Genomic DNA, 8,467 nt, shown 5'->3' with positions numbered 1-8,467 from the left:
TTCATCCTAGCAGAACAGATTAGTTTGTCTTAGAAGTAAATTGTATATCATGTTATATGTAAAGTCTAAGAGCCTTAAAATACTTTCGATGCCAATTATTCTTGTGTTTTATGTTTAGATTACTGAATACTAAAAGAATGTTGTGCAAACAATACTTATTCTTCAAAGGAAGAGATGTACAAGAACACGAGGACATGCACTGAAACTGGAGGGAGGTAGACTTAGAGGAAATTTGAAGAAAAATTACTTCACAGAAAGGGTAGTTGATAAATAGAAAAGCCTCCCATCCAATGTTGTTGAAGCTAAACGGTGAAACAATTTAAACATGCTTTGGATAGGCATAAGAATATCCTTAAGAGAAATGTAAGGAGCAAATATGGTTGAAGTTGCCTAAAGGATACATGAAAAGGAGCAGACTTCATGGGCCAAGTGGTTCTTATCTGCCATCAAATTCTGTTTCTATGTAATACATTATTTCAATAGCCAATTTCTATATGAACTGAACTTTAGAATTTTAAAACTAATCATAGTGTCTTTATCATTTAAGAATAATTTAATTAATTTAACTCTAATGTAATTTGATCTTGATTGGAATGCAGATGGGAAAATCGATCAATTCTTAGGTCTTTAAAAGTTTCTATGCCCTTTAATTCATTCAATCATTGTGCTTCATATTGCTGAGAAATAAATGGGATCAAGATATCAAAGTCTGGGAGAGGAAAGATTGAAAGACTGTGGATGTCCTGAGCATACTTCTCAATGTCGGTCATTTTGAGTGTAAAACATAACCAAAGAGTAAGAAAATATTGTCAGAAGTGGGATTTGAACCCACGCCTCTTTACAGAGACCAGAATTCCCATTAACTGGAAGAGTAGAATCTTGAGTCTGGCGCCTTAGACCACTCGGCCATCCTGACAAGCACATCAGTATATCCGAACCTGCTTCCTGTTAGGGTTTATCATTTTACTATTTATATTTTTGATTGTGATTTTGACAAATAATTTGGACTTGTTGAAAAAGGGGTCATTAAATCAAGATCTTAGATTTATGCATTTCCTCTAAAAGCTGTTTCTTAAATAACATTATTTAGGAAAAATGGCTCAAGCTAAAGTGTTATCCTTCAAAATTACTGTTGCCACCCTTTACTAAGGTCTTCATCCTAGCAGAACAGATTAGTTTGTCTTAGGAGAAAATTGTATATCATGTTATATGTAAAGTCTAAGAGCCTTAAAATACTTTCGATGCCAATTATTCTTGTGTTTTATGTTTAGATTACTGAATACTAAAAGAATGTTGTGCAAACAATATTTATTCTTCAAAGGAAGAGATGTACAAGAACATGAGGACATACACTGAAACTGAAGGGAGGTAGACTTAGAGGAAATTTGAAGAAAAATTACTTCACAGAAAGGGTAATTGATAAATAGAAAAGCCTCCCATCCGATGTTGTTGAAGCTAAATGGTGAAACAATTTAAATACGCTTGGGATAGGCATAAGAATATCCTTAAAAGAAATGTAAGGAGCAAATAGGGTTGAAGTTGCCTAAAGGATACATGAAAAGTAGCAGACTACGTGGGCCAAGTGGTTCTTATCTGCCATCAAATTCTGTTTCTATGTAAAACATTATTTCAACCGCCAATTTCTACATGAACTGAACTTTAGAATTTTAAAACTAATCATAGTGTCTTTATCATTTAAGAATAATTTAATTAATTTAAGTCTAATGTAATTTGATCTTGATTGGAATGTAGATGGGAAAATCGATCAATTCTTAGGTCTTTAAAAGTTTCTATGCCCTTTAATTCATTCAATCATTGTGCTTCATATTGCTTAGAAATAAATGGGATCAAGATATCAATGTCTGGGAGAGGAAAGATTGAAAGACTGTGGATGTCCTGAGCATACTTCTCAATGTCAGTCATTTTGAGTGTAAAACATAACCAAAGAGCAAGAAAATATTGTCAGAAGTTGGATTTGAACCCACGCCTCTTTACAGAGACCAGAATTCCCATTAACTGGAAGAGTAGAATCTTGAGTCTGGTGTCCTAGACCACTCGGCGATCCTGACAAGCACATCAGTATGTCCAAACCTGCTTCCTGTTAGGGTTTATCATTTTACTATTTATATTTTTGATTGTGATTTTGACAAATAATTTGGCCTTGTTGAAAAAGGGGTCATTAAATCAAGATCTTAGATTAATGCATTTCCTCTAAAAGCTGTTTCTTAAATAACATTATTTAGGAAAAATGGCTCAAGCTAAAGTGTTATCCTTCAAAATTACTGTTGCCACCCTTTACTAAGGTCTTCATCCTAGCAGAACAGATTAGTTTGTCTTAGAAGTAAATTGTATATCACGTTATATGTAAAGTCTAAGAGCCTTAAAATACTTTCGATGCCAATTATTCTTGTGTTTTATGTTTAGATAACTGAATACTAAAAGAATGTTGTGCAAACAATACTTATTCTTCAAAGGAAGAGATGTACAATAACACGAGGACATGCACTGAAACTGGAGGGAGGTAGACTTAGAGGAAATTTGAAGAAAAATTACTTCACAGAAAGGGTAGTTGATAAATAGAAAAGCCTCCCATCCTATGTTGTTGAAGCTAAACGGTGAAACAATTTAAACATGCTTTGGATAGGCATAAGAATATCCTTAAGAGAAATGTAAGGAGCAAATATGGTTGAAGTTGCCTAAAGGATACATGAAAAGGAGCAGACTACATGGGCCAAGTGGTTCTTATCTGCCATCAAATTCTGTTTCTATGTAATACATTATTTCAATAGCCAATTTCTATATGAACTGAACTTTAGAATTTTAAAACTAATCATAGTGTCTTTATCATTTAAGAATAATTTAATTAATTTAACTCTAATGTAATTTGATCTTGATTGGAATGTAGATGGGAAAATCGATCAATTCTTAGGTCTTTAAAAGTTTCTATGCCCTTTAATTCATTCAATCATTGTGCTTCATATTGCTTAGAAATAAATGGGATCAAGATATCAATGTCTGGGAGAGGAAAGATTGAAAGACTGTGGATGTCCTGAGCATACTTCTCAATGTCAGTCATTTTGAGTGTAAAACATAACCAAAGAGCAAGAAAATATTGTCAGAAGTTGGATTTGAACCCACGCCTCTTTACAGAGACCAGAATTCCCATTAACTGGAAGAGTAGAATCTTGAGTCTGGCGCTTTAGACCGCTCGGCCATCCTGACATGCACATCAGTATGTCCAAACCTGCTTCCTGTTAGGGTTTATCATTTTACTATTTATATTTTTGATTGTGATTTTGACAAATAATTTGGCCTTGTTGAAAATGGGGTCATTAAATCAAGATCTTAGATTAATGCATTTCCTCTAAAAGCTGTTTCTTAAATAACATTATTTAGGAAAAATGGCTCAAGCTAAAGTGTTATCCTTCAAAATTACTGTTGCCACCCTTTACTAAGGTCTTCATCCTAGCAGAACAGATTAGTTTGTCTTAGAAGTAAATTGTATATCATGTTATATGTAAAGTCTAAGAGCCTTAAAATACTTTCGATGCCAATTATTCTTGTGTTTTATGTTTAGATTACTGAATACTAAAAGAATGTTGTGCAAACAATACTTATTCTTCAAAGGAAGAGATGTACAAGAACACGAGGACATGCACTGAAACTGGAGGGAGGTAGACTTAGAGGAAATTTGAAGAAAAATTACTTCACAGAAAGGGTAGTTGATAAATAGAAAAGCCTCCCATCCAATGTTGTTGAAGCTAAACGGTGAAACAATTTAAACATGCTTTGGATAGGCATAAGAATATCCTTAAGAGAAATGTAAGGAGCAAATATGGTTGAAGTTGCCTAAAGGATACATGAAAAGGAGCAGACTTCATGGGCCAAGTGGTTCTTATCTGCCATCAAATTCTGTTTCTATGTAATACATTATTTCAATAGCCAATTTCTATATGAACTGAACTTTAGAATTTTAAAACTAATCATAGTGTCTTTATCATTTAAGAATAATTTAATTAATTTAACTCTAATGTAATTTGATCTTGATTGGAATGCAGATGGGAAAATCGATCAATTCTTAGGTCTTTAAAAGTTTCTATGCCCTTTAATTCATTCAATCATTGTGCTTCATATTGCTGAGAAATAAATGGGATCAAGATAACAAAGTCTGGGAGAGGAAAGATTGAAAGACTGTGGATGTCCTGAGCATACTTCTCAATGTCGGTCATTTTGAGTGTAAAACATAACCAAAGAGTAAGAAAATATTGTCAGAAGTGGGATTTGAACCCACGCCTCTTTACAGAGACCAGAATTCCCATTAACTGGAAGAGTAGAATCTTGAGTCTGGCGCCTTAGCCCACTCGGCCATCCTGACAAGCACATCAGTATATCCGAACCTGCTTCCTGTTAGGGTTTATCATTTTACTATTTATATTTTTGATTGTGATTTTGACAAATAATTTGGACTTGTTGAAAAAGGGGTCATTAAATCAAGATCTTAGATTTATGCATTTCCTCTAAAAGCTGTTTCTTAAATAACATTATTTAGGAAAAATGGCTCAAGCTAAAGTGTTATCCTTCAAAATTACTGTTGCCACCCTTTACTAAGGTCTTCATCCTAGCAGAACAGATTAGTTTGTCTTAGGAGAAAATTGTATATCATGTTATATGTAAAGTCTAAGAGCCTTAAAATACTTTCGATGCCAATTATTCTTGTGTTTTATGTTTAGATTACTGAATACTAAAAGAATGTTGTGCAAACAATATTTATTCTTCAAAGGAAGAGATGTACAAGAACATGAGGACATGCACTGAAACTGAAGGGAGGTAGACTTAGAGGAAATTTGAAGAAAAATTACTTCACAGAAAGGGTAATTGATAAATAGAAAAGCCTCCCATCCGATGTTGTTGAAGCTAAATGGTGAAACAATTTAAATACGCTTGGGATAGGCATAAGAATATCCTTAAAAGAAATGTAAGGAGCAAATAGGGTTGAAGTTGCCTAAAGGATACATGAAAAGTAGCAGACTACGTGGGCCAAGTGGTTCTTATCTGCCATCAAATTCTGTTTCTATGTAAAACATTATTTCAACCGCCAATTTCTACATGAACTGAACTTTAGAATTTTAAAACTAATCATAGTGTCTTTATCATTTAAGAATAATTTAATTAATTTAAGTCTAATGTAATTTGATCTTGATTGGAATGTAGATGGGAAAATCGATCAATTCTTAGGTCTTTAAAAGTTTCTATGCCCTTTAATTCATTCAATCATTGTGCTTCATATTGCTTAGAAATAAATGGGATCAAGATATCAATGTCTGGGAGAGGAAAGATTGAAAGACTGTGGATGTCCTGAGCATACTTCTCAATGTCAGTCATTTTGAGTGTAAAACATAACCAAAGAGCAAGAAAATATTGTCAGAAGTTGGATTTGAACCCACGCCTCTTTACAGAGACCAGAATTCCCATTAACTGGAAGAGTAGAATCTTGAGTCTGGCGCTTTAGACCGCTCGGCCATCCTGACATGCACATCAGTATGGCCAAACCTGCTTCCTGTTAGGGTTTATCATTTTACTATTTATATTTTTGATTGTGATTTTGACAAATAATTTGGCCTTGTTGAAAATGGGGTCATTAAATCAAGATCTTAGATTAATGCATTTCCTCTAAAAGCTGTTTCTTAAATAACATTATTTAGGAAAAATGGCTCAAGCTAAAGTGTTATCCTTCAAAATTACTGTTGCCACCCTTTACTAAGGTCTTCATCCTAGCAGAACAGATTAGTTTGTCTTAGAAGTAAATTGTATATCACGTTATATGTAAAGTCTAAGAGCCTTAAAATACTTTCAATGCCAATTATTCTTGTGTTTTATGTTTAGATTACTGAATACTAAAAGAATGTTGTGCAAACAATACTTATTCTTCAAAGGAAGAGATGTACAAGAACACGAGGACATGCACTGAAACTGGAGGGAGGTAGACTTAGAGGAAATTTGATGAAAAATTACTTCACAGAAAGGGTAGTTGATAAATAGAAAAGCCTCCCATCCAATGTTTTTGAAGCTAAACGGTGAAACAATTTAAACACGCTTGGGATAGGCATAAGAATATCCTTAAGAGAAATGTAAGGAGCAAATAGGGTTGAAGTTGCCTAAAGGATACATGAAAAGGAGCAGACTACATGGGCCAAGTGGTTCTTATCTGCCATCAAATTCTGTTTCTATGTAATACATTATTTCAATAGCCAATTTCTACATGAACTGAACTTTAGAATTTTAAAACTAATCATAGTGTCTTTATCATTTAAGAATAATTTAATTAATTTAACTCTAATGTAATTTGATCTTGATTGGAATGTAGATGGGAAAATCGATCAATTCTTAGGTCTTTAAAAGTTTCTATGCCCTTTAATTCATTCAATCATTGTGCTTCATATTGATTAGAAATAAATGGGATCAAGATATCAATGTCTGGGAGAGGAAAGATTGAAAGACTGTGGATGTCCTGAGCATACTTCTCAATGTCAGTCATTTTGAGTATAAAACATAACCAAAGAGCAAAAATATATTGTCAGAAGTGGGATTTGAACCTACGCCTCTTTACAGAGACCAGAATTCCCATTAACTGGAAGAGTAGAATCTTGAGTCTGGTGTCCTAGACCACTCGGCGATCCTGACAAGCACATCAGTATGTCCAAACCTGCTTCCTGTTAGGGTTTATCATTTTACTATTTATATTTTTGATTGTGATTTTGACAAATAATTTGGCCTTGTTGAAAAAGGGGTCATTAAATCAAGATCTTAGATTAATGCATTTCCTCTAAAAGCTGTTTCTTAAATAACATTATTTAGGAAAAATGGCTCAAGCTAAAGTGTTATCCTTCAAAATTACTGTTGCCACCCTTTACTAAGGTCTTCATCCTAGCAGAACAGATTAGTTTGTCTTAGAAGTAAATTGTATATCACGTTATATGTAAAGTCTAAGAGCCTTAAAATACTTTCGATGCCAATTATTCTTGTGTTTTATGTTTAGATAACTGAATACTAAAAGAATGTTGTGCAAACAATACTTATTCTTCAAAGGAAGAGATGTACAATAACACGAGGACATGCACTGAAACTGGAGGGAGGTAGACTTAGAGGAAATTTGAAGAAAAATTACTTCACAGAAAGGGTAGTTGATAAATAGAAAAGCCTCCCATCCTATGTTGTTGAAGCTAAATGGTGAAACAATTTAAACATGCTTTGGATAGGCATAAGAATATCCTTAAGAGAAATGTAAGGAGCAAATATGGTTGAAGTTGCCTAAAGGATACATGAAAAGGAGCAGACTACATGGGCCAAGTGGTTCTTATCTGCCATCAAATTCTGTTTCTATGTAATACATTATTTCAATAGCCAATTTCTATATGAACTGAACTTTAGAATTTTAAAACTAATCATAGTGTCTTTATCATTTAAGAATAATTTAATTAATTTAACTCTAATGTAATTTGATCTTGATTGGAATGTAGATGGGAAAATCGATCAATTCTTAGGTCTTTAAAAGTTTCTATGCCCTTTAATTCATTCAATCATTGTGCTTCATATTGCTTAGAAATAAATGGGATCAAGATATCAATGTCTGGGAGAGGAAAGATTGAAAGACTGTGGATGTCCTGAGCATACTTCTCAATGTCAGTCATTTTGAGTGTAAAACATAACCAAAGAGCAAGAAAATATTGTCAGAAGTTGGATTTGAACCCACGCCTCTTTACAGAGACCAGAATTCCCATTAACTGGAAGAGTAGAATCTTGAGTCTGGCGCTTTAGACCGCTCGGCCATCCTGACATGCACATCAGTATGTCCAAACCTGCTTCCTGTTAGGGTTTATCATTTTACTATTTATATTTTTGATTGTGATTTTGACAAATAATTTGGCCTTGTTGAAAATGGGGTCATTAAATCAAGATCTTAGATTAATGCATTTCCTCTAAAAGCTGTTTCTTAAATAACATTATTTAGGAAAAATGGCTCAAGCTAAAGTGTTATCCTTCAAAATTACTGTTGCCACCCTTTACTAAGGTCTTCATCCTAGCAGAACAGATTAGTTTGTCTTAGAAGTAAATTGTATATCACGTTATATGTAAAGTCTAAGAGCCTTAAAATACTTTCAATGCCAATTATTCTTGTGTTTTATGTTTAGATTACTGAATACTAAAAGAATGTTGTGCAAACAATACTTATTCTTCAAAGGAAGAGATGTACAAGAACACGAGGACATGCACTGAAACTGGAGGGAGGTAGACTTAGAGGAAATTTGATGAAAAATTACTTCACAGAAAGGGCAGTTGATAAATAGAAAAGCCTCCCATCCAAATTTTTTGAAGCTAAATGGTGAAACAATTTAAACACGCTTGGGATAGGCATAAGAATATCCTTAAGAGAAATGTAAGGAGCAAATATGGTTGAAGTTGCCTAAAG

At 33.5% G+C, this 8,467-nt stretch overlaps 2 non-coding genes across 2 annotated transcripts; both read right to left on the bottom strand.

The window, feature by feature from the left end:
* Nucleotides 1-807: 807 nt before the first annotated feature.
* TRNAL-CAA (transfer RNA leucine (anticodon CAA)) lies at nucleotides 808-916 on the bottom strand. Its single transcript has 2 exons — nucleotides 879-916; nucleotides 808-853 (listed from the first exon to the last, which is right to left on the bottom strand). It is a non-coding gene; the product is annotated as a tRNA-Leu (tRNA).
* A 3,350-nt stretch (nucleotides 917-4,266) lies between these two features.
* On the bottom strand, nucleotides 4,267-4,375 carry TRNAL-CAA (transfer RNA leucine (anticodon CAA)). The gene is made up of 2 exons: nucleotides 4,338-4,375; nucleotides 4,267-4,312 (listed from the first exon to the last, which is right to left on the bottom strand). It is a non-coding gene; the product is annotated as a tRNA-Leu (tRNA).
* Nucleotides 4,376-8,467: the final 4,092 nt, after the last annotated feature.

Source organism: Taudactylus pleione, unplaced genomic scaffold (assembly GCF_031769625.1).
Source record: "Taudactylus pleione unplaced genomic scaffold, aTauple2 ptg000612l, whole genome shotgun sequence".
In the NCBI taxonomy this organism is placed as follows: domain Eukaryota; kingdom Metazoa; phylum Chordata; class Amphibia; order Anura; family Myobatrachidae; genus Taudactylus; species Taudactylus pleione.
This window is presented reverse-complemented; position numbering and strand designations above follow the sequence as displayed.